Below are 27,937 nucleotides of genomic sequence, written 5' to 3' on the forward strand. Positions count from 1 at the left end.
AGGAGGAGACACAGGAGGAGTGAGGACCCTGCTCACAGGAGCTTACACTCTATGGGGAGGAGGAGACACAGGAGGAGTGAGGTCCCTGCTCACAGGAGCTTACACTCTATGGGGAGGAGGAGGAGGAGACACAGGAGGAGTGAGGACCTTGCTCACAGGAGCTTACACTCTATGGGGAGGAGGAGGAGGAGACACAGGAGGAGTGAGCACCCTGCTCACAGGAGCTTACACTCTATGGGGAGGAGGAGGAGACACAGGAGGAGTGAGGACCCTGCTCACAGGAGCTTACACTCTATGGGGAGGAGGAGGAGGAGACACAGGAGGAGTGAGAACCCTGCTCACAGGAGCTTACACTCTATGGGGAGGAGGAGGAGGAGGAGACACAGGAGGAGTGAGGACCCTGCTCACAGGGGCTTACACTCTATGGGGAGGAGGAGGAGGAGACACAGGAGGAGTAAGGACCCTGCTCACAGGAGCTTACACTCTATGGGGAGGAGGAGGAGGAGACACAGGAGGAGTGAGGACCCTGCTCACAGGAGCTTACACTCTATGGGGAGGAGGAGGAGACACAGGAGGAGTGAGGACCCTGCTCACAGGAGCTTACACTCTATGGGAAGGAGGAGGAGACACAGGAGGAGTGAGGACCCTGCTCACAGGAGCTTACACTCTATGGGGAGGAGGAGGAGGAGACACAGGAGGAGTGAGGACCCTGCTCACAGGAGCTTACACTCTATGGGGAGGAGGAGGAGACACAGGAGGAGTGAGGACCCTGCTCACAGGAGCTTACACTCTATGGGGAGGAGGAGGAGGAGACACAGGAGGAGTGAGGACACTGCTCACAGGAGCTTACACTCTATGGGGAGGAGGAGACACAGGAGGAGTGAGGACCCTGCTCACAGGAGCTTACACTCTATGGGGAGGAGGAGACACAGGAGGAGTGAGGACCCTGCTCACAGGAGCTTACACTCTATGGGGAGGAGGAGAGGAGACACAGGAGGAGTGAGGACACTGCTCACAGGAGCTTACACTCTATGGGAGGAGGAGGAGGAGGAGACACAGGAGGAGTGAGGACCCTGCTCACAGGAGCTTACACTCTATGGGGAGGAGGAGGAGACACAGGAGGAGTGAGGACCCTGCTCACAGGAGCTTACACTCTATGGGGAGGAGGAGGAGGAGACACAGGAGGAGTGAGGACACTGCTCACAGGAGCTTACACTCTATGGGGAGGAGGAGGAGACAGGAGGAGTGAGGAAACAGAGCCCCGCCCGCTCCTGTCATATGATCCCAGGTCCTTCACCACAATCTCTTCTCTCCTGCACTGCTGAGCTCCGCCCCCACATGTACTGGTCACATGTTTGTGACATCATCACAGGTCCTACACCTCCAGCATCTACCAGATATAGAGCAGCTCCTGGTCGGGCAGTCTCTGCTGTTGTGTTGTGTGTGGAGATCTCTGCTCCTCAGTGTGTGACCCCAGCAGTAAGGTAAGCTTACAGGAGGAGGGATGTTACATTGTGTTACTATTAGTGTGTGACCCCAGCAGTAAGGTAAGCTTACAGGAGGAGGGGTGTTACATTGTGTTACCATCAGTGTGTGACCCCCCCAGCAGTAAGGTAAGCTTACAGGAGGAGGGGTGTTACATTGTGTTACTATCAGTGTGACCCCCCCAGCAGTAAGGTAAGCTTACAGGAGGAGGGGTGTTACATTGTGTTACTATCAGTGTGTGACCCCCCAGCAGTAAGGTAAGCTTACAGGAGGAGGGATGTTACATTGTGTTACTATCAGTGTGACCCCCCCAGCAGTAAGGTAAGCTTACAGGAGGAGGGATGTTACATTGTGTTACTATCAGTGTGTGACCCCCCAGCAGTAAGGTAAGCTTACAGGAGGAGGGATGTTACATTGTGTTACTATCATTGTGACCCCCCCAGCAGTAAGGTAAGCTTACAGGAGGAGGGGTGTTACATTGTGTTACTATCAGTGTGTGACCCCAGCAGTAAGGTAAGCTTACAGGAGGAGGTATGTTACATTGTGTTACTATCAGTGTGACCCCAGCAGTAAGGGAAGCTTACAGGAGGAGGGATGTTACATTGTGTTACTATCAGTGTGACCCCAGCAGTAAGGTAAGCTTACAGGAGGAGGGATGTCACATTGTGTTACTATCAGTGTGACCCCCCCAGCAGTAAGGTAAGCTTACAGGAGGAGGGATGTTACATTGTGTTACTATCAGTGTGACCCCCAGCAGTAAGGTAAGCTTACAGGAGGAGGGGTGTTACATTGTGTTACCATCAGTGTGTGACCCCCCCAGCAGTAAGGTAAGCTTACAGGAGGAGGGGTGTTACATTGTGTTACTATCAGTGTGACCCCCCAGCAGTAAGGTAAGCTTACAGGGGGAGGGATGTTACATTGTGTTACTATCAGTGTGACCCCCCCAGCAGTAAGGTAATCTTACAGGAGGAGGGATGTTACATTGTGTTACTATCAGTGTGTGACCCCAGCAGTAAGGTAAGCTTACAGGAGGAGGGATGTTACATTGTGTTACTATCAGTGTGACCCCCCCAGCAGTAAGGTAAGCTTACAGGAGGAGGGATGTTACATTGTGTTACTATCAGTGTGACCCCCCCAGCAGTAAGGTAAGCTTACAGGAGGAGGGATGTTACATTGTGTTACTATCAGTGTGACCCCAGCAGTAAGGTAAGCTTACAGGAGGAGGGATGTTACATTGTGTTACTATCAGTTTGTGACCCCAGCAGTAAGGTAAGCTTACAGGAGGAGGGATGTTACATTGTGTTACTATCAGTGTGTGACCCCAGCAGTAAGGTAAGCTTACAGGAGGAGGGATGTTACATTGTGTTACTATTAGTGTGTGACCCCCCAGCAGTAAGGTAAGCTTACAGGAGGAGGGATGTTACATTGTGTTACTATCAGTGTGTGACCCCCCAGCAGTAAGGTAAGCTTACAGGAGGAGGGATGTTACATATGCTGTGGCCCCTGTATGGTTTGGGGCCCCTGGCTGTGACATAAAGGCCCCGGCAGGACTAGCCCCTCCTTGTGCTCCAGTTGTCTCCTCTTCTCCCCCAGACGCTCCTTCTCCTGAATGACCCCCCAAGGATGGAGAAGGACAGGAATGAGATCAGTAAGAGAATATTACACGTCACCTTGGAGATCATCCGCCTGCTGACCGGAGAGGTAACTTCTCTAGATTTCCACCATTGTTGTCTGGGCTCTTTGGCCCCTCCCTCCCCCGCTCTATGTTCTGGATCTGGTCTCCTCTCTGTAGGTGCGGTGGTCTCCAGCACTGACCCCAGTAGTCCAGATGTGTCTCCTCCTCCTCCTCCTCACTAGAGCTCTATACAGGGGGACAATCTCCTCTTTGTAGTGAGGAGGAGGCAGGAATAATGGGCTCAGTCCCCTCATTGTCTCTCTCCATCCCCAGGATTACACCATAGTGAAGAAGACATGGGGGGAGGGTGTGGCCTTCCCCCAGGAGTCAGGAGGGCGGAGCAGGGCCCGGGGCCCCATCACGGAGCCTCCATCACTGATACATGAGCAGAAGATCCTAGAACTCACCCACAGGATGACTGAGCTGCTGACTGGAGAGGTGACACTGGGGAATGCTGGGAGATGATAGAGTAATCCAGGAGGCAGCAGGCTGGGGGGGATGACTGTGTGATCATTGTGTGTGTCAGGTTCCTATAAGGTGTCAGGATGTGGCCGTCTATTTCTCCATGGAGGAGTGGGAGTATGTAGAAGGACACAAGGATCTGTACCGGGGGGAGCAGCCGCTCATGATGGAGGATCAGCCGCCCGGCCTCACAGCACAAGGTAAGAGGAGACCTTCCTGATGCTAGAGAGCAGGGGGGAGGGGCCCCTACATCCTCCTCCTCCCATCCTCCTCCTCCTCCCCCCATCCTCCTCCTCCTCTCATCCTCTGCTCCTCCTCCTCCAATCCCCCTCCTCCTGATGACATGTAGCAGTGTATAATGGATTGGCTCCCTGTGTGTTCCCTACAGATGGAGGCAGTGACCAGAATCCACCAGAGAGATGTCCCCGTCCTCTGTATTCCCAGGACTGTCCAGAGGATAACCACAATATTAAAGTGGAGGATGAAGCTGAAGAAGAGAGGATGAGGGGCGATCCCCCGTGTATGAGTGAGGTGAAGGAGGAGGAGACGCCGGCAGCTGCTATACCAGGTATGGGAGGATGAAGTTATACAGGGATATAAGGGGGGGCTCCCTGTGACCCTCTGTGTTATGTATAGTGAGGGAGGTGATCCAGGCGCTGTATGTATATCTAGTGTAGGACACTTGTCTGTCGGGAGGAGAAGGGATAATGGTGATGCTATCCTGGTGTAAAGGGACAGTGAATAAAGTCTTAGCAGGTTCCATCTCTGGTGCTCCAGGGGGGGGTAGTATATGGGGATAACCTCCATTGCACAAGGGGTTAATATTACAGGATATATATTATTATATATGGCCTTCGGGTCTGGTGCAACCCAGTAACGTGTTCCGTCTCTGGCTGGTTTGTGTCGGTATACACCGGGTTGCTCTCAGTGATGACAGACATGGTGGCAGCGGACTGCTGGGCTCTGGTCCTACGCTCTCCTGTGTCCAATGCAGAGGAGATCTCTATAGTGACAGCCTGAGGCGACCCATGGGCACTGAGTGTCCTCTGGCTTCTATATCCCTTGTGTAGGTGGCGACCAGGTTATAACTTTAAACAGTGGGAGCAGATGGAGCATGGCTCAGCAATGCCGCCTTCCGGTTGCCAACACGTCATATATCTGTCGTCGTACACCTTATAACATCAGCTGAATCTGCTGGGTTAACTTAGAGTGTCGGTGTATAGAAGTCTCCCGGCTCGATTTCTCGTCCCTTCTTCCGTCTTATAGAAATGTTATAAATCCTGTTTTTTTTGTGGTTTAAAAAAAACTCAAATCTTTTTTCCAAACAGAAAATTCCACCAAAGACTCTGAGGAGAACATCGTGTTATCGCTGATCTATAAAGAAGAGGATGAAGGTGCGGAGCAGCACTCCTCAGGAGAAGCCCTCCTCCCCCTTACTGTACATCCAGGACGTCACACTACAGATCTATCATATAATCCTCCTGACCATGAGGAACCTTCTCCTGACCAATCACACACCGCGACCACAGGGACGGGTCACAGAGGAGGGGAAAGGATTCAGTGTGATGAATGTGGAAAACCGTTTGCAATCAGATCAAATCACTTAAGATGGAAGCCATATTCATGTTCAGAATGTGGGAAACTCTTTACACAAAAATCAAATGTTACTCAGGAGAGACTTCACACAGCAAAGAAGTTGTATTCATGCGCTGAATGTGGGAAAAGCTATACACACAAAACAAACCTTCTTGAACATGAGAGGATTCACACAGGAGAGAAGCCGTATTCCTGTCTAGAATGTGGGAAATTTTTTAGAAAAAAATCAAGCATTGTTGCACATCAGAAAATTCACACAGGAGAGAAGCCATATTCATGTTCAGAATGTGGGAAATGCTTTCCAAATAAATCAAATCTTGACAGGCATAAGAAAATTCACACAGGAGAGAAGCCATATTCATGTTCAGAATGTGGGAAACGCTTTCTAAATAAATCACATCTTCTTAGGCATACACGAGTTCACACCGGAGAAAAGCCATATTCGTGTTCAGTGTGTGGAAGATGTTTTACGCACAAATCAAATCTTGTTTTACATGAGAGATTTCACACAGCAGAGAGACCGTATTCATGTTTAGAGTGTGGAAAAACTTTTACATGTAGATCAGATCTTATTATTCATGAGGGGACTCACACAGGAAAGATGTCATTTGCATGTTCAGAGTGTGGTAAATTGTTTATCAATATATCAACTCTTGTCCAACATGAGAGAAGTCACACAGGAGAGACACCATATTCATGTTCAGAATGTGGGAAAGGATTTACGCAAAAATCAAATCTTGTTAAGCATGAAAGAATTCACACAGGAGAAAAGCCATATTCATGTTTAGAATGTGGAAAATGTTTTACACATACAACAAGCCTTGTTAGACATAAGAGAAGTCACACAGGAGAAAAGCCATATTCATGTTCTGAATGTGGGAAATGCTTTATAAATAAATCGCATCTTGTCAGACATAAAAGAATTCACACAGGAGAAAAGCCATACTCATGTTCAGAATGTGGGAAATGCTTTATGTATAAATCGTGTCTGGTTACACATGAGAAAATTCACATAGGAGAGAAGTGAAATTCATGTTCAGAATGTGGGAAATGTTTTACAGATAAACCAAGTCTTGTTAAACATGAGAGAATTCACACAGGAGGAGAAATGTATTAATGTTCACAATTTGTCCCAAAATTGTTTTACAAGAAAACCCTATTAAACATGAGAAGTCACGCGTGAAAAGTTGTGTTCATGTTCAGGATATTAAACTTCTATATGTGCGAAATGTTTTACAGTAAAATCAGAGAATGAAACAATGGCAGCCGCCAACTATGGCTGATGTGTCAGAATGTAAGCGCCAATGGGCACAATGAATTGGCGGCTTTATGATGTCTGCGCCATGAGGAATAGTTACATGCAGTAGCCATGACTAAAGGGGCGGGGTCTATGTGTGATCCTTATTTACCAAGTCATCCAGTACCAACAAGGCGTCGTTATGAGAGGTGCAGGAGCCGCCATTTGCTGGAGATGTCGTACTCATTACAGCCGGCTTTGTCTTCTTTTTTATCAGTGTTTATCTCGTATTGTCGTCGTTCTCTTCTCTTTAGGACGCGGTCATTGTGTTCTCTTTAGGACGCGGTCATTGTGTTCTCCTTAGGACGCGGTCATTGTGTTCTCCTTAGGACGCGGTCACTGTGTTCTCTTTAGGACGCGGTCATTGTGTTCTCTTTAGGACGCGGTCATTGTGTTCTCTTTAGGACGCGGTCATTGTGTTCTCTTTAGGACGCGGTCATTGTGTTCTCTTTAGGACGCGGTCATTGTGTTCTCCTTAGGACGCGGTCATTGTGTTCTCTTTAGGACGCGGTCATTGTGTTCTCTTTAGCACGCGGTCATTGTGTTCTCCTTAGGACGCGGTCACTGTGTTCTCTTTAGGACGCGGTCATTGTGTTGTCTTCCCTTTTAGGACGCGGTCATTGTGTTGTCTTCCCTTTTAGGACGCGGTCATTGTGTTGTCTTCCCTTTTAGGACGCGGTCATTGTGTTGTCTTCCCTTTTAGGACGCGGTCATTGTGTTGTCTTCTCTTTAAGGACGAGGTCATTGTGTTGTCTTCCCTTTTAGGACGCGGTCATTGTGTTGTCTTCCCTTTTAGAACGCGGTTATTGTGTTGTCTTCTCTTTAGGACGCGGTCATTGTGTTGTCTTCCCTTTTAGAACGCGGTTATTGTGTTGTCTTCTCTTTAGGACGAGGTCATTGTGTTGTCTTCCCTTTTAGGACGCGGTCATTGTGTTGTCTTCCCTTTTAGAACGCGGTTATTGTGTTGTCTTCTCTTTAGGACGAGGTCATTGTGTTGTCTTCCCTTTTAGGACGAGGTCATTGTGTTGTCTTCCCTTTTAGAACGCGGTCATTGTGTCCTCTTCCCTTTAGGACGCACCTGTCAGGTTAGCTCGGGGGTCTGGCGGCAGCATAGATGTCATTGGCAGACACCTGAGGTGTAGTAGAAATCAGCCACCAGGTAGGCAAGGCATTATGGTTCTACAATGACTGAAGCGTCGGGTACAACAGGGAAAAGTATTTCAGCTACGGAATACATTAAAAATGGCCACCAAGCAGATTCTGTCTTCAATACGATGCATATACCTCCGATACAATATAACGGCAGCATAAAGTGCACAAAGAGCAATAGGCAGGAGTATCAATAGAAACATAAGTTATAAAGTCAGATGGTCTACTGTCCAATGGGAATGATCACTAGTACAGGTAGTTAGGACACTCGCCACATCGCCATAATCAAGACGTAGCTGCGGACTACTGACTTCTTCAAAAGCTCTGTCTGGTGCTAATAAAAACATAAACTACATAGCCCCTCAACTAGTTTCACTCCCGTAGGAGCGTCATCGGAGGGGGGGGGGGGGGCCTTGAAGATACCCCCATCTGGTTCTGGGGGGGGGGGGGGGCGACTGCCACTGCAGGAGAAGGCGAGATAGGGTGTCCCAACTTGGGGGACTGCTTCAAAAGCAGAAGGTGAGATGGTGCGTCCTCACTCTAAAACTTTCACTAGGGGAGACATCGAGATGGTGTCTGCCGACTTGGGGACTGCCATAGAAGTAGAAGATTCCAATCACATGAATAGGTTCCATCCACGGCTTGGTTAAAACGTAGAAAATTTATTTTCTAGTGTATGATAGTAGTTTACATGCTTATATACCTGTAGGATGTGATGTCCTGCTCTAGACAGTGCACGCCCCTTGGAGGGTGGAGAACACCTCACCTGAGAAGAGGTCACATGACTACTCACAAATGAGTTTGTTGCAAACATAGTATCACAATAATAAAAAAAAAACTTAATTACTTCTAATGATAAACATCACATGAAGAACAAAAATTTGTTTCAATAAATATAATATAGATCTGATTTGTAATTTAATCCTTTCGGATATCTTGTACTCCCTCCCTTTTTCGTAGCAAATGAGTCCAATCGCCCCCCCCCCCCCGCCTGGGTTTGTTAACTCTTTCTATGGCTGAGATCTGCAGGCCTCTTAAATCTCCCCCATGGCTTTCTACAGTGTTTCGAAAAACCTGAAAGTGAGTGATAGTTGTTGGAGGTCATTGCTGTGCGTATGTCTGTGAGATGTTCGCCAATGCCTACTCTGTTTTCTTATGCTCGATCCCACATATTGCAAATTACACACAGTGCAGTGAGCGACATACACTGTGTGTGTAGAGTTGCAATTTATGAAGGATGGAATCCCAAAGCTGCGGCCTGTGGCACATGACACAACAGAAGTTTGTTTGACAGCGTACACACATGTGCTGCAGCGTAAAAACCTTTATATTCAGCCAGTTCTGGACATTGGTATCCTTTGCAGCAATGTCACTAGTAAAGTACATCCTCTGCGTGCTACATATCTAATGCCATTGTTAACCCCTTCACGTCGGCCATCTGTATATCAGCCCCCTAGTGCCCCAGTCACTAACCCCCCCTCCCGCGGCGGCCATCGGATCCAAGATGGCCGCCGCGATCACTGTGAACAGACTAATGTCTGTTCACAGTGATCAAAAAAGAAAAATGAATGAAAGCCCCATGCTCTCCGCCACCGGAGGTAGCGGAGAGCATGGGGCAGTCTTTGGGACCCCCCCTGTGGGGTCCCGGTACAAGCGATCAGCGGTATATACTATATACCGCTGATCGCTTGTGCCATGTGCCGCCGGCACTTTTTATCCCCTGTCACCATGAATGATTGGTGACAGGGGATAAAAAGTGATGTCCCCCCCACCCCCCAAGTCGCCCCCCACCCCCCCTGTCACCCCCGTCCCCCAGTCACCCCCCTTCCCCATATGCTCACCGGATCCACGGAGCTCCTTCCTCTTCGGTGTCCTGGCTGGTTATGATGTGCGCATGCGCTCCACAACCAGCCAGCTCTGAAAATTTAAAGTGACAGAGACCAATTTGGTCTCTGTCACTGAACTATGATTACTGTGATAGAAAATATCACAGTAATCATAGTAATACAGTGAAAATGAATGTATAAAGTACAAAAAGTGACAAACATACAAAAAAATAAAACACACACTTTTTATTATAGTAATAATTGCAGTTTACTCCCAAATTACCCCTACCCCCCCCAGATTACCCGTAACCACCGCAGGTTGCCCGTAACCACCGCACATAGCCCGTAACCACCCCAGGTTGTCCGTAATCACGTCAGATTGCACGTAACCCCCCAGATTACCCGTAACCACCGCACGTTGCCCGTAACCACCGCACGTTGCCCGTAACCACCACACGTTGCCAGTGACCCCCTCCAGATTGTCCGTAATCTCCCCAGATTGCCTGTAACCACCCCAAATTACATGTAACCACCCCAGATTAGCTATAAGCACTTCACTCTATCCGTAACAATTCTAGATTGTCTGTAACCCCCCCAGGTTGCCCCTAACCACCGCAGGTTGGGCATAACCACCCCAGATTGCCCGTAATCATGCCAGATTACATGTAACCCCCCAGATTGCACGCAACCACCGCAGGTTGCCTCTGACCACCGCACCTTGCCTCTGACCACCGCACCTTGCCTCTGACCACCGCACGTCGCCTCTGACCACCGCACGTCGCCTCTGACCACCGCACGTCGCCTCTGACCACCGCACGTCGCCTATGACCACCGCACCTTGCATCTGACCACCGCACCTTGCATCTGACCACCGCACCTTGCCTCTGAACACTGCACCTTGCCTCTAACCACCCCAAATTGCCAGTGACCCCCTCCAGATTGCCCGTAACCACGCCAGATTACAGGTACCCACCTCAGATTACCTATTAGCACTTCAGTTTATCCGTAACCACAGCAGCTTGCCTGTAACCACCCCAGATTGTCCGTAACCACCCCAGATTGTCCGTAACCACCCCAGATTGTCCGCAACCACCCCAGATTGTCCGTAACCACAGCAGGTTGCCTGTAACCATACCAGATTGTCTGTAACCACAGCAGGTTGTCCGTATTCACCCCACATTGCCCTTAACCACCCCAGGTTGCCTCTAACCACCCCAGGTTGCCTCTAACCACACCAGGTTGCCTGTAACCACCCCAGGTTGCCGTAACCACAGCAGGTTGCCTGTGACCACCCCATGTTGACCGTATCCACCCCAGATTATCCGTAACCACCTCAGACTGTCCGTAACCACCCCAGACTGCCCGTAACCACCTCAGACTGCCCGTAACCACCTCAGACTGCCCGTAACCACCCCAGACTGCCCGTAACCACCTCAGACTGCCCGTAACCACCCCAGGTTGCCCGTAACCACCTCTAGATTACCCGTAACCACCCCAGACTGTCCGTAACCACCCCACATTACCTGTAATCTAATTTTTTTTATTGTATTTTAGTAACTGCGCTATTCTAATAACTATTACTAGCTGCGGTTTTGCTCCAGCAAATTGGCGCTCCTTCCCTTCTGAGCCCGGCTGTGTGCCCATACAGTGGTTTATGCCCACATATGGGGTACCGTTGTACTCAGGAGAACCTGTGTTACAGATTTTGGGGTACATTTTTTCTCCTGTTCCTTGTGAAATTTAGAAATTTCAAACTAAACCAACATATTATTGGAAAAATTCAAGTTTTTCATTTTACTGGCCAATTTTGAATACTTTCCTCTAATACCTGTGGGGCCAAAATGCTCATCCTACCCCAAGATGAATTATTTGAGGGGTGTACTTTCCGAAATGGGGTGACTTTTGGGGGGATTCTATTCGGTAGACACTACAGGGGCGCTGCAAACGCACCTGGTGCTCAGAAACTTCTTCAGAAAAATCTGCAGAGAAAATGCTAATTGGCGCTCCTTCCCTTCTGAGCCCGGCTGTGTGCCCATACAGTGGTTTATGCCCACATATGGGGTACCGTTCTACTCAGGAGACCCTGCGTTACAGATTTTGGGGTGAATTTTCTCTCCTGTTCCTCGTGAAATTGAGAAATTTCAAACTAAAGGAACATATTATTGGAAAAATTCGAGTTTTTCATTTTTACTGTCTACTTTTGAATACTTTCCTCTAATACCTGTGGGGTCAAAATGCTCACCACACCCCAAAATGAGTTCTTTGAGGGGTGCACTTTCCAAAATGGGGTGACTTATGGGGAGATTTTACTCTCTGCGGACACTACAGGGGCTCTGCAAACACACCTGACGCTCAAAAACTTCTTCAGCAAAATCTGCAATGGAAAAGCTAATTGGCGCTCCTTCCCTTCTGAGCCCCGCTGTGTGCCCATGCAGTGGTTAACGCCCACATATGGGGTACCGTAGTACTCAAGAGAACATGTGTTACAAATTTTGGGGTGCTTTTTCTCTCATGTTCCTTTTGAAAATAAGAAACTTTAATCTAAATGTATATATTATTGGAAAATTTTAATTTTTCCTTTTTTTTTACGGCCTAATGGTGAATACTTTCCTCCAGCCCCTGTAGGGTTAAAATGCTCATTATACCCCTAGATTAATTCTTTAAGGTGTCTAGTTTCCAAAATGGGGTCACTTATGGGGGTTTCCAGTATACAAGCCTCCTAAATCAACTTAAAATAAGAACTGGTCCCTAAAAAAATCAGTTTTGGAAACTTTCACGAAAATGTGGTTATTTGCTGATACATTTCTAAGCCCCATAACACCCTAAAAAAGTAAAATATGTTTATGAAATGAAGCCAGAATAAAGAGGACATATTGGTTATGTGACTTAGTAACTAATTTATGTAATACAACTTTCTTTTTTTAGAAGCAGAGAATTTCAAAGTTCATAAAATGCTAATTTTTTCAATTTTTCTTGATATTTTGATGTTTTTCACAAAAAACACACAAAGTAGTGACCAAATTTTGCCACTAATATAAAGTGCCATATGTGACGAAAAAACTATCTCAGAATCGCTAGCATACGTTAAAGCATCACTGAGCTATAAGAGCATAAAGTGAGACAGGTCAGATTTTGGAAAATGAGCCTGGTCTTTTAGGTGCAAATTGGCTTAGTCTTGAAGGGGTTAAGGACCTGTTCACACTTGGAATCAGCAAATAACAGTGGAATGTATTTATTTATAATGCTGCGTATTTCTTTGAACTGTGGGCTGTAGTTGGTAGAAAAGGTTATAGATTTAGAGGTGGATTGCATATTGGGGGGTCCGTCTAGTGCCCTATCTTGTAGGTGATGAGATCTGTTTTTTTGTTCGGCTATATTTCTAGCTCTTATTATAACACGTAGTTTATAGCCCCTCGCTAAAAGTCTATCCTGTAGACTCTTGGCTTCCCGTAGATAAGTCTCGTTATCAGAACAATTCCAAATTAAACAAATATATTCCCCAATGGGAAGGTTCCTCGTTGTATGAGGGGGATGGCTACTTTTGGCGTGCAAGACGCCGTTGCCCGCCGTAGGTTTACGGTATAGGCTAGTGCTGATTTTACCATCCTTAAACTGTAAAGAAACATCCAGGAAGGCTATAGAGTTGGGGTTAAATTCTGACGTAAAGCGGAGATTCATGGTGTTGCCATTAAGGTACTGTACAAAATTCTGTGCTTCCTCCTGTGACCCCTGCCATATTAGGAGGAGGTCATCTATATAGCGCCCATACCAAAAAATAAAACCTAAGTAGGGGTTATGAGCGCTATACAGAATGACCTCCTCCCAATAGGCCATGTAAATATTAGCTAAAGATGGCGAAAAGCTAGCGCCCATAGGGCAGCCTAAGATCTGGAGATAGAAAGTACCGGAAAACTGAAAAAAATTGTTAGTCAGCAAAAAACATATAACTAATAGAATGTAGTTTGATAAATTTATACTGTAGTTACTGTATTTACCTAAATGATAGGCTAAAGCATTGATGGCCATGTCATGGGGAATGTTAGAATACAATGCGACAACGTCGCATGACAACCAGGACACATCTCTCATAGGTGGTAATTTCTCTATGCTGGCTAGCAAACTCTTGCTGTCCCTTATGTATCCCATAGTTCTGGTGGCCAATGGCTGGAGCAAATCATCCAGCCATACGCAAAGCCTCTCCAAGAGAGAGCCTATACCAGAAACTAGGGGGCGTAAGGGTGGGGGAAACTGGTTTTTGTGTGTTTTGGGAAAAGCATGAAAAATAGGGATTATTGGGTGGGGGGGGGGGGGGCAGAAAATTTTCATTTATTACCCCCAGCTCTACTCCAGTATCCAAAATGTCAGTCAGTTTAAACCGTACCGTGTCCGACGGATCAGACAGAAGGCGTTTATATGTCGTAGTATGATCCAAGATTTTAAAAACTTCTCTGGTGTACAATGCTTTATCCAGTACAACGACAGAACCGTCCTTGTCTGAGCGACGGACAACTAGCTGAGAATTGTTAGTCAGTTCTTTTAGAGCTAATCTTTCTGATCTTGTCAGGTTATCCCTCTTATATGCCGTCTCTGACCGGTTACTCAGCTCAGTTAGGGCTTCCTCCACCTTGTGTTGGAAGATCTCCATACCTGCTGTTCTGGACTGAGTTGGGTAATAGGTCGGATTGGGAATAGTGAATCGTTCTCCAGTTTGAATGACCAGATTTTCTGGATTCACTGAAGTGGACTGCAGGTCTAGTAAGGTCTGTCCACCCGATTGCTCCGCAAATGTCAGGTGCAAAGGGGTGACACCTAAACCTGCAGCATTGAGATCAGGTCTCTGATCTTTTGGTAGCTGTGTATCAGATTCCAGTTCTCTGTTATTGATGTTAGATTGTTCTACAAAAAAATGTCATGTCATCACCCTCAAAGAGTATGTAGAACGCAAAATGATCCCGAGAGGATTACGTGTCAGAAAACCACCAAATCCAGCAGAGGATGATGACTATAAAACGGACTGGAATAATGCACTGACTACGTGCTCGTTCACACTGATGAATGTCATCATCTCCAAAGGATACCAATGTCCAGAACTGGCTGAATATAAAGGTGTGTACACTGTCAAACAAACTTCTGTTGTGTCATGTGCCACAGGCCGCAGCTTTGGGATTCCATCCTTCATAAATTGCAACTCTACACACACAGTGTATGTCGCTCACTGCACTGTGTGTAATTTGCAATATGTGGGATCGAGCATAAGAAAACAGAGTAGGCATTGGCGAACATCTCACAGACATACGCACAGCAATGACCTCCAACAACTATCACTCACTTTCAGGTTTTTCGAAACACTGTAGAAAGCCATGGGGAGATTTAAGAGGCCTGCAGATCTCAGCCATAGAAAGAGTTAACAAACCCAGGCGGGGGGGCGATTGGACTCATTTGCTACGAAAAAGGGAGGGAGTACAAGATATCCGAAAGGATTAAATTACAAATCAGATCTATATTATATTTATTGAAACAAATTTTTGTTCTTCATGTGATGTTTATCATTAGAAGTAATTAAGTTTTTTTTTTTTTTATTGTGATACTATGTTTGCAACAAACTCATTTGTGAGTAGTCATGTGACCTCTTCTCAGGTGAGGTGTTCTCCACCCTCCAAGGGGCGTGCACTGTCTAGAGCAGGACATCACATCCTACAGGTATATAAGCATGTAAACTACTGTCATACACTAGCCATGATTAAGGGGTTTTGACCCAGCAACGCGTCGGCGTGTTTTTTATTTATTTGTTTTGTTTTTTGTGATGTTCAAATAAATTTTCTACATTTTAACCGCGCCGTGGATGGAACCTATTCATGTGATTGGAATCTTCGGGTTGCGGCCCGCAATACTGCCATCACGAGCTTCACACTACAGAGATCCACACACACCTGCAATTATTACGGCCAAGGAAGGGTGAGCTGACATTTTTATTCCTATTGCCATAGAAGTAGAAGGGACAGGCGAGGAGGATTCAGCTGCCGGATGGATGGCTTCTGGGGAAGATGAATAACACGGACCCTCAAGTGTCTCCAGACTGATAAGGCTATTCTTCCTCCCACAGCCCTAGTACTTTTGATGATGGAGGCGTCTTCCAATGCAATACACCTGACTGAGTGATGGCAGCAGCTCACCATCCATGTAGCCCCCGCATAGGGGTGTGCTCTACCTCCTCACCGGGCTCAAAGTTTTGCCCCCATTATTGGGATCGTTGATAAAGCCGTAGCCTCTCACCATATCAAAGTCCCTAAGTCCTAACTTTCCCTGAACCAGCTACGGTACTTACGAGGTGGACCGGGCGGAGCGTCTGGTCTCTCTGACAGCATTCTGGACTGATGCCACTTGGAAGGGCTTCAGGCAAGCGTGACGGCCTCAGTGGGACTTCTTCACACTTACGCATGCTTGACGGCCTCTCTACAACTGCTACATGCTCATGAACGTTTGATGAACTTTTGAGGACAACTGCACGCTCAGTATAGCTTGATGGACTATCAGGGACAGCGGCACGCTTAGTATAGCTTGATGGACTGTCAGGGACAGCGGCACGCTCAGTATAGCTTGATGGACTGTCAGGGATAGCGGCACGCTCAGTATAGCTTGATGGACTGTCAGGGACAGCGGCACGCTCAGTATAGCTTGATGGACTATCAGGGACAGCGGCACGCTTAGTATAGCTTGATGGACTATCAGGGACAGCGGCACGCTCAGTATAGCTTGATGGACTGTCAGGGACAGCAGCACGCTCAGTATAGCTTGATGGACTGTCAGGGACAGCGGCACGCTCAGTATAGCTTGATGGACTGTCAGGGACAGTGGCACGCTCAGTATAGCTTGATGGACTGTCAGGGATAGCGGCACGCTCAGTATAGCTTGATGGACTGTCAGGGACAGCGGCACGCTCAGTATAGCTTGATGGACTGTCAGGGATAGCGGCACGCTCAGTATAGCTTGATGGACTCTCTAGGACAGCTGCACGCTCAGTATAGCTTGATGGACTGTCGGACAGCGGCACGCTCAGTATAGCTTGATGGACTCTCTAGGACAGCTGCACGCTCAGTATAGCTTGATGGACTGTCAGGGACAGCGGCACGCTCAGTATAGCTTGATGGAGTCTCAGGGACAGCGGCACGCTCAGTATAGCTTGATGGAGTCTCAGGGACAGCGGCACGCTCAGTATAGCTTGATGGAGTCTCAGGGACAGCGGCACGCTCAGTATAGCTTGATGGACTTACACTCTATGGGGAGGAGGAGGAGACACAGGAGGAGTGAGGACCCTGCTCACAGGAGCTTACACTCTATGGGGAGGAGGAGAAGGAGGAGACACAGGAGGAGTGAGGACCCTGCTCACAGGAGCTTACACTCTATGAGGAGGAGGAGGAGACAGGAGGAGGAGTGAGGACCCTGCTCACAGGAGCTTACACTCTATGGGGAGGAGGAGGAGGAGACACAGGAGGAGTGAGGACCCTGCTCACAGGAGCTTACACTCTATGGGGAGGAGGAGGAGGAGACACAGGAGGAGTGAGGACCCTGCTCACAGGAGCTTACACTCTATGGGGAGGAGGAGGAGGAGGAGGAGACACAGGAGGAGTGAGGACCCTGCTCACAGGAGCTTACACTCTATGGGGAGGAGGAGAAGGAGGAGACACAGGAGGAGTGAGGACCCTGCTCACAGGAGCTTACACTCTATGAGGAGGAGGAGGAGGAGTGAGGACCCTGCTCACAGGAGCTTACACTCTATGGGGAGGAGGAGACACAGGAGGAGTGAGGGCCCTGCTCACAGGAGCTTACACTCTATGGGGAGGAGGAGGAGGAGGAGACACAGGAGGAGTGAGGACCCTGCTCACAGGAGCTTACACTCTATGGGGAGGAGGAGGAGACACAGGAGGAGTGAGGACCCTGCTCACAGGAGCTTACACTCTATGGGGAGGAGGAGGAGACACAGGAGGAGTGAGGACCCTGCTCACAGGAGCTTACACTCTATGGGGAGGAGGAGGAGACACAAGAGGAGTGAGGACCCTGCTCACAGGAGCTTACACTCTATGGGGAGGAGGAGGAGACACAGGAGGAGTGAGGACCCTGCTCACAGGAGCTTACACTCTATGGGGAGGAGGAGACACAGGAGGAGTGAGGACCCTGCTCACAGGAGCTTACACTCTATGGGGAGGAGGAGGAGGAGACACAGGAGGAGTGAGGACCCTGCTCACAGGAGCTTACACTCTATGGGGAGGAGGAGGAGACACAGGAGGAGTGAGGACCCTGCTCACAGGAGCTTACACTCTATGGGGAGGAGGAGGAGGAGACACAGGAGGAGTGAGGACCCTGCTCACAGGAGCTTACACTCTATGGGGAGGAGGAGGAGGAGACACAGGAGGAGTGAGGACCCTGCTCACAGGAGCTTACACTCTATGGGGAGGAGGAGGAGAAGGAGACACAGGAGGAGTGAGGACCCTGCTCACAGGAGCTTACACTCTATGGGGAGGAGGAGGAGGAGACACAGGAGGAGTGAGGACCCTGCTCACAGGAGCTTACACTCAATGGGGAGGAGGAGGAGGAGACACAGGAGGAGTGAGGACCCTGCTCACAGGAGCTTACACTCTATGGGGAGGAGGAGACACAGGAGGAGTGAGGACCCTGCTCACAGGAGCTTACACTCTATGAGGAGGAGGAGGAGGAGGAGACACAGGAGGAGTGAGGACCCTGCTCACAGGAGCTTACACTCTATGGGGAGGAGGAGGAGACACAGGAGGAGTGAGGACCCTGCTCACAGGAGCTTACACTCTATGGGGAGGAGGAGGAGGAGGAGACACAGGAGGAGTGAGGACCCTGCTCACAGGAGCTTACACTCTATGGGAGGAGGAGGAGGAGACACAGGAGGAGTGAGGACCCTGCTCACAGGAGCTTACACTCTATGGGGAGGAGGAGGAGACACAGGAGGAGTGAGGACCCTGCTCACAGGAGCTTACACTCTATGGGGAGGAGGAGGAGGAGACACAGGAGGAGTGAGGACCCTGCTCACAGGAGCTTACACTCTATGGGGAGGAGGAGGAGGAGACACAGGAGGAGTGAGGACCCTGCTCACAGGAGCTTACACTCTATGGGGAGGAGGAGGAGGAGGAGACACAGGAGGAGTGAGGACCCTGCTCACAGGAGCTTACACTCTATGGGGAGGAGGAGGAGCAGGAGACACAGGAGGAGTGAGAAAACAGAGCCCCGCCCGCTCCTGTCACATGATCACAGGTCCTTCACCACAACCTCTTCTCTCCTGCACTGCTGAGCTCCGCCCCCACATGTACTGGTCACATGATTGTGACATCATCACAGGTCCTACACCTCCAGCATCTCCCAGATACAGAGCAGCTCCTGGTCGGGCAGTCACTGCTGTTGTGTTGTGTGTGGAGATCTCTGCTCCTCAGTGTGTGACCCCAGCAGTAAGGTAAGCTTACAGGAGGAGGGATGTTACATTGTGTTACTATCAGTGTGACCCCCCCAGCAGTAAGGTAAGCTTACAGGAGGAGGGATGTTACATTGTGTTACTATCAGTGTGTGACCCTAGCAGTAAGGTAAGCTTACAGGAGGAGGGGTGTTACATTGTGTTACTATCAGTGTGACCCCCCAGCAGTAAGGTAAGCTTACAGGAGGAGGGGTGTTACATTGTGTTACTATCAGTGTGTGACCCCAGCAGTAAGGTAAGCTTACAGGAGGAGGGATGTTACATTGTGTTACTATCAGTGTGACCCCCCCCCCCCCCCAGCAGTAAGGTAAGCTTACAGGAGGAGGGATGTTACCTTGTGTTACTATCAGTGTGTGACCCCCCCCAGCAGTAAGGTAAGCTTACAGGAGGAGGGATGTTACATTGTGTTACTATCAGTGTGTGACCCCAGCAGTAAGGTAAGCTTACAGGAGGAGGGGTGTTACATTGTGTTACTATCAGTGTGACCCCAGCAGTAAGGTAAGCTTACAGGAGAAGGGATGTTACATTGTGTTACTATCAGTGTGACCCCCCAGCAGTAAGGTAAGCTTACAGGAGAAGGGATGTTACATTGTGTTACTATCAGTGTGTGACCCCAGCAGTAAGGTAAGCTTACAGGAGGAGGGATGTTACATTGTGTTACTATCAGTGTGTGACCCCAGCAGTAAGGTAAGCTTACAGGAGGAGGGATGTTACATTGTGTTACTATCAGTGTGACCCCAGCAGTAAGGTAAGCTTACAGGAGCAGGGATGTTACATTGTGTTACTATCAGTGTGACCCCAGCAGTAAGGTAAGCTTACAGGAGAAGGGATGTTACATTGTGTTACTATCAGTGTGTGACCCCAGCAGTAAGGTAAGCTTACAGGAGGAGGGATGTTACATTGTGTTACTATCAGTGTGACCCCAGCAGTAAGGTAAGCTTACAGGAGGAGGGATGTTACATTGTGTTACTATCAGTGTGACCCCCCCAGCAGTAAGGTAAGCTTACAGGAGGAGGGGTGTTACATTGTGTTACTATCAGTGTGTGACCCCAGCAGTAAGGTAAGCTTACAGGAGGAGGGGTGTTACATTGTGTTACTATCAGTGTGTGACCCCCCAGCAGTAAGGTAAGCTTACAGGAGGAGGGATGTTACATTGTGTTACTATCAGTGTGTGACCCCCCAGCAGTAAGGTAAGCTTACAGGAGGAGGGATGTTACATTGTGTTACTATCAGTGTGTGACCCCAGCAGTAAGGTAAGCTTACAGGAGGAGGGGTGTTACATTGTGTTACTATCAGTGTGTGACCCCCCCCAGCAGTAAGGTAAGCTTACAGGAGGAGGGATGTTACATTGTGTTACTATCAGTGTGACCCCAGCAGTAAGGTAAGCTTACAGGAGGAGGGATGTTACATTGTGTTACTATCAGTGTGTGACCCCCCAGCAGTAAGGTAAGCTTACAGGAGGAGGGATGTTACATTGTGTTACTATCAGTGTGACCCCCGCAGCAGTAAGGTAAGCTTACAGGAGGAGGGGTGTTACATTGTGTTACTATCAGTGTGTGACCCCCCAGCAGTAAGGTAAGCTTACAGGAGGAGGGATGTTACATTGTGTTACTATCAGTGTGACCCCCCAGCAGTAAGGTAAGCTTACAGGAGGAGGGGTGTTACATTGTGTTACTATCAGTGTGACCCCCCCCCCAGCAGTAAGGTAAGCTTACAGGAGGAGGGATGTTACATTGTGTTACTATCAGTGTGACCCCAGCAGTAAGGTAAGCTTACAGGAGGAGGGGTGTTACATTGTGTTACTATCAGTGTGTGACCCCAGCAGTAAGGTAAGCTTACAGGAGGAGGGGTGTTACATTGTGTTACTATCAGTGTGACCCCCCCAGCAGTAAGGTAAGCTTACAGGAGGAGGGATGTTACATTGTGTTACTATCAGTGTGACCCCCCCCAGCAGTAAGGTAAGCTTACAGGAGGAGGGATGTTACATTGTGTTACTATCAGTGTGACCCCAGCAGTAAGGTAAGCTTACAGGAGGAGGGGTGTTACATTGTGTTACTATCAGTGTGACCCCAGCAGTAAGGTAAGCTTACAGGAGGAGGGATGTTACATTGTGTTACTATCAGTGTGTGACCCCCCAGCAGTAAGGTAAGCTTACAGGAGGAGGGATGTTACATTGTGTTACTATCAGTGTGACCCCAGCAGTAAGGTAAGCTTACAGGAGGAGGGATGTTACATTGTGTTACTATCAGTGTGACCCCAGCAGTAAGGTAAGCTTACAGGAGGAGGGATGTTACATTGTGTTACTATCAGTGTGACCCCCCCAGCAGTAAGGTAAGCTTACAGGAGGTGGGATGTTACATTGTGTTACTATCAGTGTGACCCCCCCCAGCAGTAAGGTAAGCTTACAGGAGGAGGGGTGTTACATTGTCTTACTATCAGTGTGTGACCCCAGCAGTAAGGTAAGCTTACAGGAGGAGGGATGTTACATTGTGTTACTATCAGTGTGTGACCCCCCAGCAGTAAGGTAAGCTTACAGGAGGAGGGGTGTTACATTGTGTTACTATCAGTGTGACCCCAGCAGTAAGGTAAGCTTACAGGAGGAGGGATGTTACATTGTGTTACTATCAGTGTGTGACCCCAGCAGTAAGGTAAGCTTACAGGAGGAGGGGTGTTACATTGTGTTACTATCAGTGTGTGACCCCAGCAGTAAGGTAAGCTTACAGGAGGAGGGATGTTACATTGTGTTACTATCAGTGTGACCCCCCCCCAGCAGTAAGGTAAGCTTACAGGAGGAGGGATGTTACATTGTGTTACTATCAGTGTGACCCCAGCAGTAAGGTAAGCTTACAGGAGGAGGGATGTTACATTGTGTTACTATCAGTGTGACCCCCCTTAGCAGTAAGGTAAGCTTACAGGAGGAGGGATGTTACATTGTGTTACTATCAGTGTGTGACCCCCCCAGCAGTAAGGTAAGCTTACAGGAGGAGGGATGTTACATTGTGTTACTATCAGTGTGACCCCAGCAGTAAGGTAAGCTTACAGGAGGAGGGATGTTACATTGTGTTACTATCAGTTTGACCCCCCCAGCAGTAATGTAAGCATACAGGAGGAGGGATGTTACATATGCTGTGGCCCCTGTATGGTTTGGGGCCCCTGGCTGTGACATAAAGGCCCCAGCAGGACTAGCCCCTCCTTGTGCTCCAGTTGTCTCCTCTTCTCCCCCAGACGCTCCTCCTCCTGAATGACCCCCCAAGGATGGAGAAGGACAGGAATGAGATCAGTAAGAGAATATTACACGTCACCTTGGAGATCATCCGCCTGCTGACCGGAGAGGTAACTTCTCTAGATTTCCACCATTGTTGTCTGGGCTCTTTGGCCCCCTCCCTCCCCCGCTCTATGTTCTGGATCTGGTCTCCTCTTTGTAGGTGCGGTGGTCTCCAGCACTGACCCCAGTAGTCCAGATGTGTCTCCTCCTCCTCCTCACTAGAGCTCTATACAGGGGGACAATCTCCTCTTTGTAGTGAGGAGGAGGCAGGAATACTGGGCTCAGTCCCCTCATTGTCTCTCTCCATCCCCAGGATTACACCATAGTGAAGAAGACATGGGGGGAGGGTGTGGCCTTCCCCCAGGAGTCAGGAGGGCGGAGCAGGGCCCGGGGCCCCATCACGGAGCCTCCATCACTGATACATGAGCAGAAGATCCTAGAACTCACCCACAGGATGACTGAGCTGCTGACTGGAGAGGTGACACTGGGGAATGCTGGGAGATGATAGAGTAATCCAGGAGGCAGCAGGCTGGGGGGGATGACTGTGTGATCATTGTGTGTGTCAGGTTCCTATAAGGTGTCAGGATGTGGCCGTCTATTTCTCCATGGAGGAGTGGGAGTATGTAGAAGGACACAAGGATCTGTACCGGGGGGAGCAGCCGCTCATGATGGAGGATCAGCCGCCCGGCCTCACAGCACAAGGTAAGAGGAGACCTTCCTGATGCTAGAGAGTAGGGGGGAGGGGCCCCTAGATCCTCCTCTTCCTCCTGCTCCCCCCATCCTCCTGCTCCCCCCATCCTCCTGCTCCCCCCATCCTCCTGCTCCCCCCATCCTCCTGCTCCCCCCATCCTCCTGCTCCCCCCATCCTCCTGCTCCCCCCATCCTCCTGCTCCCCCCATCCTCCTCCTCCTCCCATCCTCCTCCTCCCACCCTCCTCCTCCTCCCCCCATCCTCCTCCCATCCTCCTCCCATCCTCATCCTATCCTCCTCCCATCCTCCTCCTCCTCCTCCTCCCATCCTCCTCCCATCCTCCTCCTCCTGATGACATGTAGCAGTGTATAATGGATTGGCTCCCTGTGTGTTCCCTACAGATGGAGGCAGTGACAGGAATCCACCAGAGAGGTGTCCCCGTCCTCTGTATTCCCAGGACTGTCCAGAGGGAAATGTCCCAGCAGACAATCAGCAGGTAGATGAGGCTGATGCTATAGCACTATATCTCTATAGCGCCCCCCGGTGCTGGTGGTTGTTGCTCCTGCACTCATAGATGTGATGAGGCTGATAGATACATGTTGCTGGTTTCTTATGTTGATGTGTTAGATTTTCCCTCCTGTCTGCTGGATTGTACTGAATTGTTCTATATGTCCCATCAGGGGGGAGATCAGGTGACTAATATTAAAGTGGAGGATGAAGCAGAAGAAGAGAGGATGAGGGGCGATCCCCCGTGTATGAGTGAGGTGAAGGAGGAGGAGGAGACGCTGGGAGATGCTATACCAGGTATGTAGGATCGGGGCCCCTGTGATAGTATATACTGTATATATCTGCCTGGTTTCCTGACTCCTCCTCCTATACTAAATCCTGTTACACTGGATACTGAAAGTTTTTAGACCCCTTTAAATTTTTCACTCAGTTTTATTACAGCCATTTGATAAGTTCGAAAAAGTTCTGTTTTTTTGCCCAGTAATGGACCCTCCCCGAGACGGTCCTGCTCTTTGGGGTCCAGCTGTGTGTAATTACACTGATTGGTCCTGATTAGGAAAGGCGCACACCTGTGTGTGTATAAGAGCTGACACAGCACGTCAGAGCCCAGGAGAGTCAGGAGGACTAAGGATCCACGGAGCTCAGAGACAGGAGTGTATACAGTGTCCAGTAATGGGGAGGGGGATTGGGGGTGCAGAGTGTCCAGTAATGGTGGAGGGGGATTGGGGGTGCAGAGTGTCCAGTAATGGGGGAGGGGGATTGGGGGTGCAGAGTGTCCAGTAATGGGGGAGGGGGATTGGGGGGGCAGAGTGTCCAGTATTGGTGGAGGGGGATTGGGGGGGCAGAGCGTCCAGTAATGGTGGAGGGGGATTGGGGGTGCAGAGTGTCCAGTAATGGTGGAGGGGGATTGGGGGGGCAGAGCGTCCAGTAATGGTGGAGGGGGATTGGGGGTGCAGAGTGTCCAGTAATGGTGGAGGGGGATTGGGGGTGCAGAGTGTCCAGTAATGGTGGAGGGGGATTGGGGGTGCAGAGTGTCCAGTAATGGGGGAGGGGGATTGGGGGTGCAGAGTGTCCAGTAATGGTGGAGGGGGATTGGGGGTGCAGAGTGTCCAGTAATGGTGGAGGGGGATTGGGGGTGCAGAGTGTCCAGTAATGGGGGAGGGGGATTGGGGTGCAGAGTGTCCAGTAATGGTGGAGGGGGATTGGGGGGGCAGAGTGTCCAGTAATGGTGGAGGGGGATTGGGGGGGCAGAGTGTCCAGTAATGGTGGAGGGGGATTGGGGGGGGCAGAGTGTCCCGTAATGGTGGAGGGGGATTGGGGGGGCAGAGTGTCCAGTAATGGTGGAGGGGGATTGGGGGTGCAGAGTGTCCAGTAATGGTGGAGGGGGATTGGGGGTGCAGAGTGTCCAGTAATGGGGGAGGGGGATTGGGGGTGCAGAGTGTCCAGTAATGGGGGAGGGGGATTGGGGGTGCAGAGTGTCCAGTAATGGTGGAGGGGGATTGGGGGGGCAGAGTGTCCAGTAATGGTGGAGGGGGATTGGGGGGGCAGAGTGTCCAGTAATGGTGGAGGGGGATTGGGGGGGGCAGAGTGTCCCGTAATGGTGGAGGGGGATTATAACAAATAGAACCGATAAAACTGATGTAACGAATGTAACAGGTATAACCGATATAAATGACAACAGATGGATCCCGATCTGTGGCCGTGGTTTAGAACACAGGGGACGGTCCACAAGTTTTCTGGTAATTCTGCTTCTTCCCGCCCATGGAAATCTCCTCACCCATCCAGCAGCACCTGCTCCAGACTGCCTTCAGCTTTGTGCTCAGCACCCTCACATTGAACACGTCTCTGTCTTGCTGTGCATCACCGGTCCCCTCTCGCGGCCCCGCGCGCGCTGACCGGTCCCTTCTCGCGGCCACGCGTGCTGACCGGTCCCCTCTCGTGGGGACCGGTCATCGCAATCACAGTGCTGGATGTAACTGCAAGTGCTTATCAGGAGCGCCCGTTGTATGCCTATGCTGCCCCACTTTATACCCATACTCTGTGCCCGCTCTATGTCCACTCTGTGCCCCCTGCTGTAGGTGATCTATATACTGAGAGGCTGTAGTATAAGTGGGTGAGAGCGCTGGGTGTAGATCCCGAGCTCGGTGCCCCCTGGCTGTCGGGCAGTCACAGTGAACGCCCGGTGACCTGGTGCTTCTCTCTCTTCCAATATTCGTCTGAATGCAAAGATGGCGGCACTCGCGGCACTTTCAGGCGCTTCACTCCAACATGATGGGGATACAAACGTTTCACGCTCAATGTGATTTGTCATGGCCGTTCCCACGCGACCTGAGTGCCGCCATCTTCCATCTCTCCTGTGATACTTGTGATAAAAACGTCCGTCAATAACTTCTTTTGCCTTAACGGACGGAGATCAATGGCCTCATGGTACGAAACAAAAGCTTCATCGTATCTTCTTACCCCAACAGGAAATTCCAACCCGAGCGGCGAAGGAGACTCCATGTTATGTGTGACCTATAAGGAAGAAGCTGGTGGTGCGGAGCAGCACTCCTCAGGAGAAGCCCTCCTCCCCCTTACTCTACATCCTGGACGTCACACTACAGATCTATCATATAATCCTCCTGACCATAAGGAACCTTCTCCTGACCAATCACACACTGCGATCACAGGGATTAAGCTCAGAGAAGGGGAAAGGATTCAATGTGGTGAATGTGGAAAACAATTTACAGCTAGATCAGATCTTTTTACACACAAAATAGTTTGCATAGGAGATAAACCATATTTATGTTCAGAATGTGGGAAATGTTTTCCAGGAAGAACAAGTCTTATTAGACATGAGAGAATTCACACAGGAGAGAAGCCATATTCATGTTCAGAATGTGGAAAATGCTTTACATGCAAATCACATCTTGTTACCCATGAGAGAAGTCACAGAGGAGAGAAGCCATACTCCTGTTCAAAATGTGGAAAATGTTTTACACAAAAGTCAAATCTTGTTGCACATAAGAGAAGTCACACAGGAGAAATGCCATATTCGTGTTCAGAATGTAGGAAATGCTTTACACAAAAATCAAATCTGTTTGCACATGAGAGAATTCACAAAGGAGAGAAGTTGTACTCGTGCTTAGAATGTGGAAAATGTTTTACAGATAAGCCAAGCCTTGTTATGCATGAAAAAATTCACACAGGAGAAAAGGCATACTTATGTTCGGAATGTGGGAAACCATTTATAAATAAATCTCATCTTGTTAGACATGAGAGAATTCATACAGGTGAGAAGCCATATTCATGTTCAGAATGTGGGAAATGCTTTACGAATAAATCATGTCTTGTTACACATGAGAGAAGTCACACAGGAGAGAAGCCGTATTCATGTACAGAATGTGGGAAATGTTTTACAGATAAACCAAGTCTTGTTAAACATGAGAGAATTCACACAGGAGAGAAGCCATATTCTTGTGCAGAATGTGGGAAGCGTTTTACGGAAAAACCAAGTCTTGTTAGGCATGAGAGAATTCACACAGGAGAGAAACCATATACATGTTCAGAATGTGGGAAAGGTTTTACAAGTAAATCACATCTTGTTACACATGAAAGAAGTCACACAGGAGAGAAGCCATATTCATGTTCAGAATGTGGAAAATCCTTTACACAAAAATCAAATCTTTCTACACATGAGAAAAGTCACAAAGTAGAGAAGTTGTTTGAGTGTTCAGAATGCGGGAAATGTTTTACATATAAATCTGATTTTGTACTACATGAAATAAGTCACAAAGGTGAGAAACCGTATTCATGCTTAGAATGTGGAAAGAGTTTCCCATATAAATCCGATCTTGCATTACATGAGATAAGTCACTCAGAGGAAAAGCCGTTTTTATGTTCAGAATGCGGGAAACGTTTTACAGATAAATTAGATCTTGTTAGACATAAGAGAATTCACAGTGGAGAGAAGCCGTATTCGTGTTCATAACATGGGAACTGTTTTACAAACAATTCAAATAAAGTCCGGTTTAAAAGCTATTTTGGCAGTGTATGGTGGATGTGAAGAGACGAATGAACGAGGCACCGGCTGATTGGGATTCACTTTCCCCCTTTATTTCAGCGTGTGTGTAATGTTTCCTCTGAGCTACTGGCACGCTTGGCTTCTGGATAAAGTGATGGTGTGATTCATTCTCTGTGGAGCCGCAGGTGGATGTGTGATTCATTCTCTGTGCAGCCGCAGGTGGATGTGTGATTCATTCCCTGTGGAGCTGCAGGTGGATGTGTGATTCATTCCCTGTGGAGCCGCAGGTGGATGTGTGATTCATTCCCTGTGGAGCTGCAGGTGGATGTGTGATTCATTCTCTGTGGAGCCGCAGGTGGATGTGTGATTCATTCTCTGTGCAGCCGCAGGTGGATGTGTGATTCATTCCCTGTGGAGCTGCAGGTGGATGTGTGATTCATTCCCTGTGGAGCTGCAGGTGGATGTGTGATTCATTCCCTGTGGAGCCGCAGG

General features: G+C 49.0%; 1 protein-coding gene and 1 pseudogene across 1 annotated transcript in view; one reads left to right on the plus strand and one right to left on the minus strand.

Annotated features, from left to right (window-relative positions):
- The window catches only part of LOC138797158 (zinc finger protein ZFP2-like), a 427,215-nt gene that overhangs the window by 274,355 nt on the left and 124,923 nt on the right, over positions 1-27,937 (minus strand). The window lies entirely within an intron of this gene.
- LOC138797195 (zinc finger protein 585A-like) lies at positions 1,399-27,445 on the plus strand (annotated as a pseudogene).

This window comes from Dendropsophus ebraccatus, chromosome 7 (assembly GCF_027789765.1).
Source record: "Dendropsophus ebraccatus isolate aDenEbr1 chromosome 7, aDenEbr1.pat, whole genome shotgun sequence".
NCBI lineage: Eukaryota > Metazoa > Chordata > Amphibia > Anura > Hylidae > Dendropsophus > Dendropsophus ebraccatus.